The sequence below is a fragment of the Phyllobates terribilis genome, unplaced genomic scaffold (genome assembly GCF_046119375.1).
Source record: "Phyllobates terribilis strain yellow unplaced genomic scaffold, ASM4611937v1 Scaffold_51__1_contigs__length_9155689, whole genome shotgun sequence".
NCBI classification, from domain to species: Eukaryota; Metazoa; Chordata; class Amphibia; order Anura; family Dendrobatidae; genus Phyllobates; species Phyllobates terribilis.
This window is the reverse complement of record NW_027362811.1, coordinates 2,157,731-2,171,142: the sequence shown is the minus strand read 5'-3', so window position 1 is coordinate 2,171,142 and position 13,412 is coordinate 2,157,731.

The following is a 13,412-nucleotide window of genomic DNA, read 5'->3' as shown; positions in this document are numbered from 1 at the left end:
GTTCAAGGTCTTTGATTGTGGTCTTCTGTCGGGATCCAGCAAGAGGCTGTAGCTGGCTGAAGATACACGGTCCTCGTACTCTGGCCTTGAGACGAGGAGCGGGTCAGATTTAACCGCTGTCTCTACCCGGTCAAGGTCCTGACCTAAGAAGGCCTGGAGGGGAGCAGAGGAGACAAGCTCCACAGGCAAAAGGATCCCAGGGGATACGGACAGAGCAGCCTACGCCACCTGTACTCTTTATTCTGGCTTAGTCAGAGGGATTCCTGCTGCAAAAGGGGTGACCGGCCCCCGATATCTGACTTTGTTACTTCACGTCTCAGTCGGAAAAGCCCGGAGGCTTAGTGGATCCCAGGGGGATATGGACGGAGCGGCTTACGCCACCTGTATCTCTTAAACTGCGTTTATCGAGTGGGACCCGGCCTTACACCACATTCATACCACGCACAGTCAGGAGAAAACTTAGTGGGAGAACTAACCAAGGAGAGGAACACACACCAGAGGGGTCTCGACAGGTGCTCCTGATCTACCTGGAAAGTGCTGAACCCCCTTCCCGGTGGCCGCAGTACGTTGTGTGTAGCAGAGGGAAGCTTTGCGGCTAAAGATCATCTGAAAGTGAGTAAAAACCCTGGATGACTTCACACACCGCTTCAGCCTGTTATTTTCTGCGCGGCACTGCACCCATCTTCACCTTCAGCTCACTGCCCTGAGGCCTGCTCCGCCTGTGGGGAGCCATCCCATCTTAGTTGCCCGTAACACCGGCCTCAGTGGACTGAAGCAGCCCTGGGGTCCATCACCGGAAACCGCAGGTGGCGTAGTCGAAATACCACTCTCACTTAAAAGCCCAATTTTTTATGAGGCAGCCCTGGGCACGGAACGGATCTAGGCCACGACTGCATCCCCCTCCCCTACAACCGACCCGGCTCCGAGTAACCCCATCTCCCAGGGAGGGCGTCTCAAACTTGGCGTAGTCGGCAGGATTGCGTGCCCGCAGCAACGGAAGAAGATAATCCCCATTGCCGACGGGTGCTGTGCGCCTTTTCACAAGAAGACTGTCGCTTCACACTTAAAGTGGCGCCTGCCCAAGAAGAACGGATGCCATCATGTGCAAAAACAACAGCAACCAAAGTCCTCCCATCGTGGGCCTAGCTCCCCAATGGCGCCAAAAGTGCAGACCGCCCCCTCCAGCAGAGACAGTCCGCATAGTAGTGTCCGTCAAGACGGATGGGACGTCCCAAGGAGTGCCCGTCAGCCAGCTGCCCTGGAGCCGCCCTAAAAGAAGGAGGAGAAAGAGACTGCACCCAGCAGCAAAGATGGAAGCAGCAAAGGAGATGTCCTCCGAGTCCTCCGACGCTGGCCCACCAACTGCCACCTCCCTCGGTATGGAGAGAATTCACCTGACCCCGGAGGAGGCCGAGTTCCTCCGTGGAGAATCGCAGGACCTGACCCGGAGGGTCGAAGAGGCCCAGCGACTGGCCGCCACAGACTGGAGAGAGGATGTGTTGCGGAGGATCCGGGACCGCCGCCAGAGCTCGTTGCACCTGTCAAGTGAGGCTCCAGCCTAGTATAGTATAATGGCTGCCACATAGCCCTTCAAATTGTATTATCACACCCCACATAGCCCTCCAACTAGTATGGTGGCCCTCACATAGCCCTCAAAATAGTATGCTGGCACCCCACATAGCCCTCCAAGTAGTATGGTGGCCCTCACATAGCCCTCAAAATAGTATGCTGGCACCCCACATAGCCCTCCAACTAGTATGATGCCCCCCAAGTAGCCTTCCATATAGTTTGATGGCCCACACAAAAAATAAATCTCTCTCCCAGTTCCCCTGCTGCTTCGGTGTCTGCAGCGTGTGGTCTGACAGCTCGGCACTGCTCGGCACAGCGCTCGCAATGTAGTGATGTCATTGTGCCTGCTAGGCTGAAACTTAAGACGCACAGGGAGAATGATGGAGGAAAGAGCTCACGGCTCCCTCTTCCATCATTGCTTTCAACTGTATCTGCCTCCAGGATAGTGGCTGCATGGAGGCTGACTACAGGAGTAAACCTACAAAGAAGCAGCTAGATCCCTGCCAGAAGCTGTGTATGTGCGACCATCAACTGCAGCAGCTCTACTACCTCTGTATTTAAGGGTTAACTACATTGCACTTAAATCCTAAGGTGTAGCTGTACTCACAAGGGGTTAATTAAGGGTGAGGGGTTATAAATAAGGGTTTATAAGCGGCAGCTGGTTGGGGCATCCAGTCCTTTGGAAGTGCATTGAGCTGTAGGTTGGATTGCTGCTAAAGGGAAGAAAAAAAACTCTTTAAATCTTCTTCCTTAGCGAGTGTGAACGGAGCGTAAGTGCAAACAGAAGGAAGTGTGTGACTTGTTTTTCAGTGACTTGGATTCAGGGAGTTTGTAAGGGAGGAATTTGGACTGAATTGCTGTCTGTATTTTCTTAATTCTTTACATTTCTTTTTCCTTAACATTTCTGTCTAGTGCAATCCCCATAAGGAAATGAGCTCCATTATTGGCAATGCTATCCAGTGTACATCTTGCCACATGTATGCAATCCTTGAACAGCCAGTCGGGGTTGCATACTGCTGCGCGAGATGTGTACACGTTGTGCATTTGGAAGCCCACGTACTGGATCTAAATGAGCAGCTGGCAACACTGAGATCCATTGACAATATGGAAAGGAGTCTGCTGCTCACTGAACAGCTGCTCACTGGGATAGATGTGGGAAAGGATGGTATTAGGAAGCTGCAGGACAGTGTGGCAGCTAGCTGGGTGACCGTTAGAAGGGGGGGTAGAGGGAAGAGTGCCAGGTAGGTAGTCCTGATCTGGCACACCCAAATAAGTTTGCAAAGTTGGCAGATGAGGGGGGTGTCTGTACAGGTGGAGCACGTCCTCTGAAAGCTGGAGGAATGTCAGCTCCAGTAAGGGGGGAAATAGGAGAGCAGGGCAGGCCAGGCAGGTGCTGGTAGTGGGGGACTCAATTATTAGGGGAACAGATAGGGCAATCTGTCACAAAGACAGGGATCGTCGAACAGTGTGCTGTGTACCTGGCGCTTGAGTCCGGCACATCGCTGATCAGGTTGACAGATTACTGGGAGGGGCTGATGAGGACCCAGCGGTCATGGTACACATGGCACAAATGACAAAGTTAGAGGTAGGTGGAAGGTCCTTAAAGATGATTTCAGGGAATTAGGCTGCAAGCTTAAAGCAAGGACTCCCAATGTGGTATTCTCTGATATACTGCCTGTACCACGTGCCACACCAGAGAGGCAACGGGAGATTAGGGAGATAAATAAGTGGCTCAGGAATTGGTGTAGGAAAGAGGGGTTTGGGTTCCTGGAGAACTGAGCCGACTTCTCAGGTGGTACAGGTTCTACGCTAGGGACTGGCTGCACCTCAATGGGGAGGGTGCAGCTGTGCTGGGGGAGAAAATGGCTAGAAGGTTGGAGGAGTGTTTAAACTAGGGATTGGGGGGGGTATTCATTTTATAGGTGGGGAAGATAGTGCAGATAGTGACCTGGGCACAAATAAAGAAATTAGGGGTGGGCTTAGAACAGTCAATATAGTAGGAAGGAATAGAGGTACAGAGAGATACATGTACATGCATGTACACTAATGCCAGAAGCCTCACCAACAAAATGGAGGAATTAGAATTAATTTTGTTGGAAAATAATTATGACATGGTAGGGATATCTGAGACATGGCTGGATGAGAGCCATGACTGGGCAGTTAATTTACAGGGCTATAGTCTGTTCAGAAATGACCGTACAAACAAGCGAGGGGGTAGGTGTTTATATGTAAAATCATCCTTAAAACCCATCTTGCGTGAGAATATATGTGAGTCTAATGAAAATGTAGAGAGTCCCTATGGGTGGCGATAAGGGGAGGGGGGAAAAATAATAAATTACCTATAGGGGTTTGTTATAAGTCTCCAAAAATAATGGAAGTAGTGGAGAATATCCTCATAAAGCAAATAGATGAAGCAGTGACTCAAGGAGAAGTCATTATTATGGGGGACTTCAACTACCCTGAAATACATTGGGGAACAGAAACCTGTAGTTCCAGCAAAGGTAATAGGTTTTTGACAACTATGAGAGACAATTACCTTTCACAACTAGTTCAGGACCCAACAAGAAGGGGGGCACTGCTAGACCTAATATTAACCAATAGGCCAGACCGCATATCAAATATACGAGTTGGGGGTCACTTGGGTAATAGTGATCACAAAATAATACGTTTTCATGTATCCTTTAATACGATGTGTAGTAGAAGGGTTACAAGGACACTAAACTTCAGGAAGGCAAATTTTTAACGGTTGAGAGATGATCTTAGTGCAATAAACTGGGACGATATCCTGAGACATAAAACTACACAAAGCAAATGGGAGACATTTATTAGCATCCTGAATAGGACCTGTGCACAATATATACCCTATGGGAATAAACATGCTAGAAATAGGAGGAAACCACTATGGCTAAATAAAGCTGTAAGGGGCACAATAAGTGACAAAAAGAAAGCATTTAGAGAACTAAAGCAAGTAGGTAGTGATGAGGCATTAAATAAATACTGAAAATTAAATAAATTATGTAAAAAACAAAATCAAGGCAGCAAAGATTGAGACAGAGAGACTCATTGCCAGAGAAAGTAAAAATAATCCCAAAATATTCTTTAACTACATAAATAGTAAAAAACTAAAAAATGATAGTCTTGGCCCCCTTAAAAATAGTCTGGGTGAAATGGTGCATGAGGATAAGGAAAAAGCCAATATGCTAAATGATTTTTTTTCAACAGCATTTACCCAAGAAAATCGCATGACAGAAAGCATGATCAGTGATAACAAAAATTCTCCATTAAATGTCACTTGCTTAACCCAGCAGGAAGTACGGCGGCGTCTAAAAATCACTAAAGTTGACAAATCCCCGGGCCTGGATGGGATACACCCGCGAGTACTGCAGGAATTAAGTAACGTCATAGATAGACCATTATTTTTAATCTTTAAAGATTCCATAATAACAGGGTCTGTACCACAGGACTGGCGTATAGAAAATGTGGTGCCAATAATCAAAAAGGGGACAAAAACCGAACTTGGAAATTATAGGCCGGTAAGCTTAACCTCTACTGTGGGTAAAATCCTGGAGGGTTTCCTAAGAGATGCTATAATAGAGTATCTGAAGAAGAATAACCTCATGACCCAATATCAACATGGGTTTACGAGGGACCGTTCCTGTCAAACTAATCTGATCAGCTTTTATGAGGAGGCAAGTTCCGGGCTGGACCAAGGAAATGCAGTGGATGTTGTGTATATGGACTTTTCAAAAGCTTTTTATACGGTTCCACACAAAAGGTTGTTACATAAAATGAGAACAATGGCGATAGGGGAAAATATATGTATGTGGGTTAAGAACTGGCTCAATGATAGGAAACAAAGTGTGGTTATTAATGGAACACACTCAGACTGGGTCTCAGTTAACAGTGGGGTACCACAGGGGTCAGTATTGGGCCTGCTTCTTTTTAACATATTTATTAATGACCTTTGTAGGGGGCATACAGAGTAGTATTTCAGTATTTGCAGATGACACTAAACTCTGCAGGGTAATCAATACAGAGGAGGACAATTTTATATTACAGGAGGATCTACAGTGCATTGTGAAAGTATTTGGCCCCCTTGAACTTTTCTACCTTTTGCCACATTTCTGGCTTCAAACATAAAGATATAAAATTCTAATTTTTTGGGGAAGAATCAACAGCAAGTGGGACACAATCGTGAAGTGGAACGAAATTTATTGGATATTTTAAACTTTTTAAAAAAATTACAAACTGAAAAGTGGGGCGTGCAATATTATTAGGCCCCTTTACTTTCAGTGCAGCAAACTCACTCCAAAATTTCAGTGAGGATCTCCGAATGATCCAATGTTGTCCTAAATGACTGGTAATGATGAATAGAATCCACCTGTGTGTAATCAAGTCTCCGTATAAATGCACCTGCTCTGTGATAGTCTCAGGGTTCTGTTTCAAGTGCAGAGAGCATCATGAAGACCAAGGAACACACCAGGCAGGTCCGACATATTGTTGTGGCGAAGTTTAAAGCCGGATTTGGATACAAAAAGATTTCCCAAGTTTTAAACATCTCAAGGAGCACTGTGCAAGCGATCATATTGAAATGGAAGGATTATCAGACCACTGCAAATCTACCAAGACCCGACCGTCCCTCTAAACTTTCATCTCGAACAAGGAGAAGACTGATCAGAGATGCAGCCAAAAGGCCCATAATCACTCTGGATGAACTGCAGAGATCTACAGCTGAGGTGGGAGAGTCTGTCCATAGGACAACAATCAGTCGTACACTGCACAAATCTGGCCTTTATGGAAGAGTGGCAAGAAGAAAGCCATTTCTCTAAGATATCCATAAAAAGTCTCGTTTGAAGTTTGCCACAAGCCACCTGGGAGACACACCAAACATGTGGAATAAGGTGCTCGGTCAGATGAAACCAAAATCGAACCTTTTGGCCACAATGCAAAACAATATGTTTGATGTAAAAGCAACACAGCTCATCACCCTCAAAACACCCTCCCCACTGTCAAACATGGTGGTGGCAGCATGATGGTTTGGGCCTGCTTTTCTTCAGCAGGGACAAGGAAGATGGTTAAAATTGATGGGAAGATGGACGGAGCCAAATACAGGACCATTCTGGAAGAAAACCTGTTGGAGTCTGCAAAAGACCTGAGACTGGGACGGAGATTTATCTTCCAACAAGACAATGATCTCAAACATAAAGCAAAATCTACAATGGAATGGTTCAAAAATAAACGTATCCAGGTGTTAGAATGGCCAAGTCAAAGTCCAGATCTGAATACAATCGAGAATCTGTGGAAAGAGCTGAAAACTGTTGTTCACAAACGCCCTCCCATCCAACCTCAATGAGCTCGAGCTATTTTGCAAGGAAGAATGGGCAAGAATTTCAGCCTCTCCATGTGCAAAACTGATAGACATACCACAAGCGACTTGCAGCTGTAATCGCAGCAAAAGGTGGCGCTACAAAGTATTAACTCAAGGGGGTCGAATAATATTGCGCGCCCCACTTTTCAGTTTTTAATTTGTTAAAAAAGTTTAAAATATCCAATAAATTTCGTTCCATTTCACGATTGTGTCCCACTTGTTGTTTATTCTTCCCAAAAAAATTTGAGTTTTATATCTTTATGTTTGAAGCCAGAAATGTGGCAAAAGGTAGAAAAGTTCAAGGGGGCCAAACATTTTCACAATGCACAGTATGTAAACTAGAACCTTGGGCTGATAAATGGCAAATGAGCTTTAATGGGGATATATGTAGAGGAAATAAAATGTATAATTATATGCTTAATTGTAAAACACTGGGCAAAACTGTCACTGAAAAAGACCTGGGTGTATTGGTGGACGACAAGCTCACGTTTAGTGGACAGTGTCAGGCAGCTGCTGCAAAGGCAAATAAAATAATGGGATGCATTAAAAGAGGCATAGATGCTCATGAGGAGAAGGTAATTTTACCTCTATACAAGTCATTAGTGCGACCGCACTTAGAATACTGTGTACAGTTCTGGTCTTCTGTATATAAGAAAGACATAGCTGAACTAGAGCGGCTGCAGAGAAGAGCGACCAAGGTTATTAGAGGACTGGGGGGTCTGCAATACCAAGACAGGTTATTAGAGGACTGGGGGGTCTGCAATACCAAGACAGGTTATTAGAGGACTGGGGGTCTGCAATACCAAGACAGGTTATTAGAGGACCGGGGGGTCTGCAATACCAAGACAGGTTATTAGAGGACTGGGGGGTCTGCAATACCAAGACAGGTTATTACACTTGGGGTTATTTACTGTGGAAATAAGAAGGCTTAGGGGTGATCTTATTACTATGTACAAGTATATGAGGGGACAGTACAAAGACCTTTCTACTGATCTTTTTACTCTGAGGCCAGAGACGGGGACAAGGGGGCATCTTCTACGTCTGGAGGAAAGAAGGTTTAATCATAATCACAGACGCGGATTCTTTACTGTAAGAGCAGTGAGACTATGGAGCTCTCTGCCGCATGATGTTGTAATGAGGGATTCACTACTAACATTTAAGAAGGGCATGGATGCCTTTCTTGAAAAGTATAATATTACAGGTTATAAATACTAGATTCCTTGATAGGGCGTTGATCCAGGAAACTAGTCTGATTGTCGTATGGAGTCAGGAAGGGATTTTTTCCCCAATGTGGAGCTTAGTGTTTGCCACATTGGGTTTTTTATGCCTTCCTCTGGATCTACATGTTAGGCTATGGGTTGAACTAGATGGACTTAGTCTTCCTTCAACCTTAACCCTTTCGCAACCTTGGGTTTTGTCGTTTTTGCATTTTCGTTTTTTGCTCCGCTTGTTCCCAGAGCCATAGCATTTTATTTTTGGTCAATATGGCCATGTGAGGGCTTATTTTTTGCGGGACAAGTTGTACTTTTCAACGCCATTACTAGTTTTACCATAACGTGTACGGGAAAACGGGAAAAAAATTCCAAGTGCGGTGAAATTGCAAAAAAAGTGCAATACCACAGTTGTTTTTTTTTTTTTTTACCACATTCACTGAATGCTAAAACTGACCTGCCATTATTATTCTCCAGGTCATTACGAGTTTGTAGACACCAAACATGTATAGGCTCTTTTATATTTAAGTGGTGAAAAAAAATTCCAAAATTTGGTAAAAAAAAAAAAAAAAATAGCGCCATTTTCTAAGACCTGTAGCGTCTCCATTTTTCGGGATCTGGGGCTGGGTGGGGGCTTATTTTTTGCGTGCCGGACTGATGTTTTTATTGATAACATTTTGGGGTAGATCCGATGTTTTGATCGCCCGTTATTGCATTTTATTGCAATTTTGCGGTAACCAAAAAACGTAATTCTGGCGTTTAGAATTTTTTTCTCATTACGCCGTTTACCGTTTGGATTAATTCTTTTTTTATATTGATAGATCGGGCGATTCTGAACGCAGCGATACCAAATATGTGCATGTGGGGTGTTTTTTTTAATATTTTATTTTGAATGGGGCGAAAGGGGGGTGATTTAAACTTTTATATATTTTTAAAAACGTTTTTTTTTCACTTTTTGCATGCTTCTATAGTTTCCATAGGAGACTAGAAGCAGCAACTATCCGATCGCCTCTGCTACATACAGGGGATCAGCAGATCCCCTGCATATAGCAGAATTGGTCCTGTGCTATGAGCGCCGACCACTAGGTGGCGCTCATAGCGACCAGCTCATGACAACCGCAGGCGTCTGCTGCAGACCCTGGGTTGTCATGCCCACCCATCGGTGACCCGCGATCACGTGACGGGGTCGCCGATGGGGGGGGCTTAGGACGCGCTTCCCGGAAGCGCGCGTTAAATGCCGCTGTCAGAGATTGACAGCGGCATATAACATGTTAACAGCCGCGGGTGGATCGCGATTCCACCCGTGGCTGTTGCGGGCACATGTCAGCTGTAAGAATCAGCTGACATGTGCTCGGTTCAGTGCGGGCTCAGCGCCGGAGCCCTCACTGAACCGGGGGAGGTAGCCTATGACGTACTAAGACGTCATAGGTTGTAAAGGGGTTTTAAAAACGATGTTACTACTGTATGTTGCTATGTTACATACTTGGGCAAAGCTAGATACACGGTATACATGAGGGGCGCATTTATAAGTTTATCTCAACAATATGATTTTTTTTTAAATATATCCAATTGTGCAACTGCTTAATTTTTCATGATCTATTGATTAAAATGTACGTTTGTTCTTGGGATAAACTTTTTAAGGTCTTAAACTTACCATAAAGAGGTTTTCCATCCCTGTATTTTAATCAGCATATGTCAGAATGTGCTTTAAAAAATAAATAGCCCATGTTCACTTATGGATTGTATGTTCAGGCCGTATGTTCAAGGGGTTGGTGATCGGTGTCGGACTCCCAGCACCACCACGATCATTTGGTATGTGAGTTGCCACCAGCTAGATGTGCACAGTGGACATTGTTTAATGGCTGCTGTGGGGTCCTGCTGATCAGCTCCTAGTCACTTCACTAGAAACCTATCTGCAGTTCCTGGCAGCGGCCACTACACAGTGTCCAGCGCTGTGCTATTCTGCTCCATACACTATTTACATCCTGCCAATGGCGGATAACAGATGATCAGCGGGGGCTGGGTGGCAGTCCCTCACCTATATTATATTGATGACCTATCCCATCTATGCTGTATGATACATTTTGATCTTGCTAGACCTGTTGAACACTAAGCCACACTTCTTTACTTTATATCAACCCCTTTTCTAGACCCTTAATAGTGAGGCTCAAAAAATGCCAATAACACAAAATAATTCAGGCCCATTTAGCCCAATAAAACTCCCAAACCTCAATCAAAATCCTGACAAAACCTGGACTGTGAATAGACCTTACCACATTTTTATTAGACATTAAGGAGTTTTCATACCAAAGACATTATTTTTTTTATTCCATATACTTTCCCACTATAAAAATATTAAAAAAGCTATTCTCATCCACTCTTGAAAGTTGATAGGCTACAGGGATAACTTCACAACTCCAGCATATCTGACCGCTGCAGCCAATCGCTGGGCTCGGTGGTATTGTGATGACTGTATCAACATCATTGCTGAACCCTATGATTGGCTGCAGCCATAATGTGCCCTGTGGTCATGATGCTTCTGCTATAATCTGCCACCAAAGACCAGGGACCGAGACAGCGGAGAGACATTGCCGAACCTAGGAAGGATGAGGAGGATGAGGAGGATGAGGAGGATGAGGAGGATGAGGAGGATGAGAAGGATGAGGAGGATGAGGAGGATGAGGAGGATAGCTTCATTTATCATTGTTATAGCAGCCGAGCATCTGGAATAAAAAAAATAATCTTCTAATATCCTTTACAGTCTGAGGTGGTGTCTGCCGGGTCACGCACCCAAGGTTTAGAATAGTAGATCATTGTCTATTGATGTTTTTCCATCACTTCTCATTGACTGCAATGTAAATCGCAACGCACATGTAGCTAAAGATTCATTGAACCCCCATTCTTACAATCATTGGGGTCTTAGTATCACACTTCCACCATTAAAATAGTAATGAATACTGGCAGCATACCACATTAATTGGACTTAATTGACTTTAATGGTTGCAGCAATACCACATGTATACAGTAACAATAAAAAACATGAAAATTCATATCACCCCATCTTTTCCAATAAAATAAAGACATATATATATATATATATATATATATATATATATATATATATATATATATATATATATATACTGTGCACACAACTATAAATATATATATATATATATAATTTATTTATTTTCTGTCTTACAACTGTAATGTAATATTGAGGTAAATCCCGGTCTTCTATGAACCCCGGCCATTGACTGGGCTTCACCGGGGCACCAATATGGCAGCCATGGGGATAATGATCTGTCCCCTGGCTGCCATGACACCCCATCCACACTCCACAGCCACATTCTTTGGTGACCAATGGACGCCGCTGTCACTGGAAAAATAAAAGACTGTTATAGTCTTGAAATATGATGGCAGAAAACAATAACTGCTTAAAGTGTTTGTGTTTTTATGGCAATAACAGTAGAAGTGAAATAAACTTTATGAAGTTGGAATCCCCATAATTGTCCTGACCCCGATAATAAAGACACAAGAGTCCAAGGCCTCACCGGACCCCGATGTTCAATGCTTTATTGTGCCCCACATATAAGCAGCCCACCCCCAGACCTCGATTTCCATAGATATCAGCTGAATACATCATTGACCCAGAGAGTAACATTATCTTCAGATTTGTAATGTATATTGTAAAGTGAATGATGAAAAAAAAAGAATAAATGACAGAATTGCAACTTTTTTTTTAGATTTCCCTCCAGAAGTTCTTTACATGTAAATGAAATCAATGCATTAAATATACAGTATCCCAAATTATGACTTAAAATACAATTTGTCCCAGAAGAAGTAAGTCTTTTATAACTATGTCAATGAAGATATAATAAAGTCATGCCTTTTGATGTTCTACAATGAAAAAAAAACAAAAAAAAATAAAAATTAGAATAGGGCCCAAAATAGTCTGCTCACTAAATAGTGAAGAAAACCCTCCACAATGGTAGGTATGACTTGTTTTATAAAACCCATAAATGTATGTGTTACTCTACCTGAGCCTCTCTGGGGTCCCTGCTGGTCTTCTGTTTTCAGGACCCCTTTGGCTCTTTTGGGCAGCGGATTTTTTTCTCCTGAAGAGTTTATGGTGTGTTTTCTCTTCTTGGCACTTTTTTTCCTCTCTTCATCCACTTGATTCATCTTCAGATTGTAAGACATCTTCTCAGCTGGCCTTGAGCTTGTCCTTCTCTTCTTCCTCTCTTGGCTGCTGTTCTTCGATGTCTTCTTATCTTCATTTGATGAGATCAATGTGGCGTTTGTCCTCTTCTTTCCCTTCCTCGGTTGTCCTCTGTCTTCATTCATCTCCATATTTTTGCTACTCAGTTCAGGGTTGGCAGATATCTCCTCCACCGTCGCAAGTCAACTCCAACTGTCACTCTCAACTGTCAACTTCCATTCAAATATTATATACACACTTGGCCTGGCCGCACGGCTGGCCATGTGACCAGTAACTGACCAATAGCTTTCTTTAGTATATTCTATATAAGCATATACAGTACAGACCAAAAGTTTGGACACACCTTCTCATTTAAAGATTTTTCTGTATTTTCCTGACTATGAAAATTGTACATTCACACTGAAGGCATCAAAACTATGAATTAACACATGTGTTGTTAAGTATATAATTCCACATGTCTTAATTCATAGTTTTGATGCCTTCAGTGTGAATGTACAATTTTCATAGTCATGAAAATACAGAAAATCTTTAAATGAGAAGGTGTGTCCAAACTTTTGGTCTGTACTGTATATCATCATTTTTATACATGGCTAGTGTAGCACCCCGACGACTCGGCTGCTACAGGGGTATTGCACCTCAGACCAGAGGTGTGGTATTCCACTCCCGGGTAAGGATGGAGTGTGGACCAGGACTCGTTTAGCTGCATGCACCACACACACCCCATTTCCGAGAGACAGCTCAACGGTGCTCCCACAGAAGTGCAGGCACGACAGCTTCTGTCCCTGGCTGGAGTGGGGCGGGGGAAGGAAAACCCAGTGGTGTAGGAGCAGATAGGGGTGGGTCTCTGGGCATAGGTAGGAGCCCATTGGTTGCTAGTCACCTGGGCTCAGGTGTTAGAAGGAGGTATAAAAGGTGGGCACCATCTTAGATCAGTGTGCAGTCTGAGGAGAAGTGACAGGGAGCAGAGCTGCTGCATGGGCTCTGCTCCGCAGGCAGGCCTTGTCAGGAGGCCGGGGCCTGAGAAAGAGAGAGAGAAGAAGGA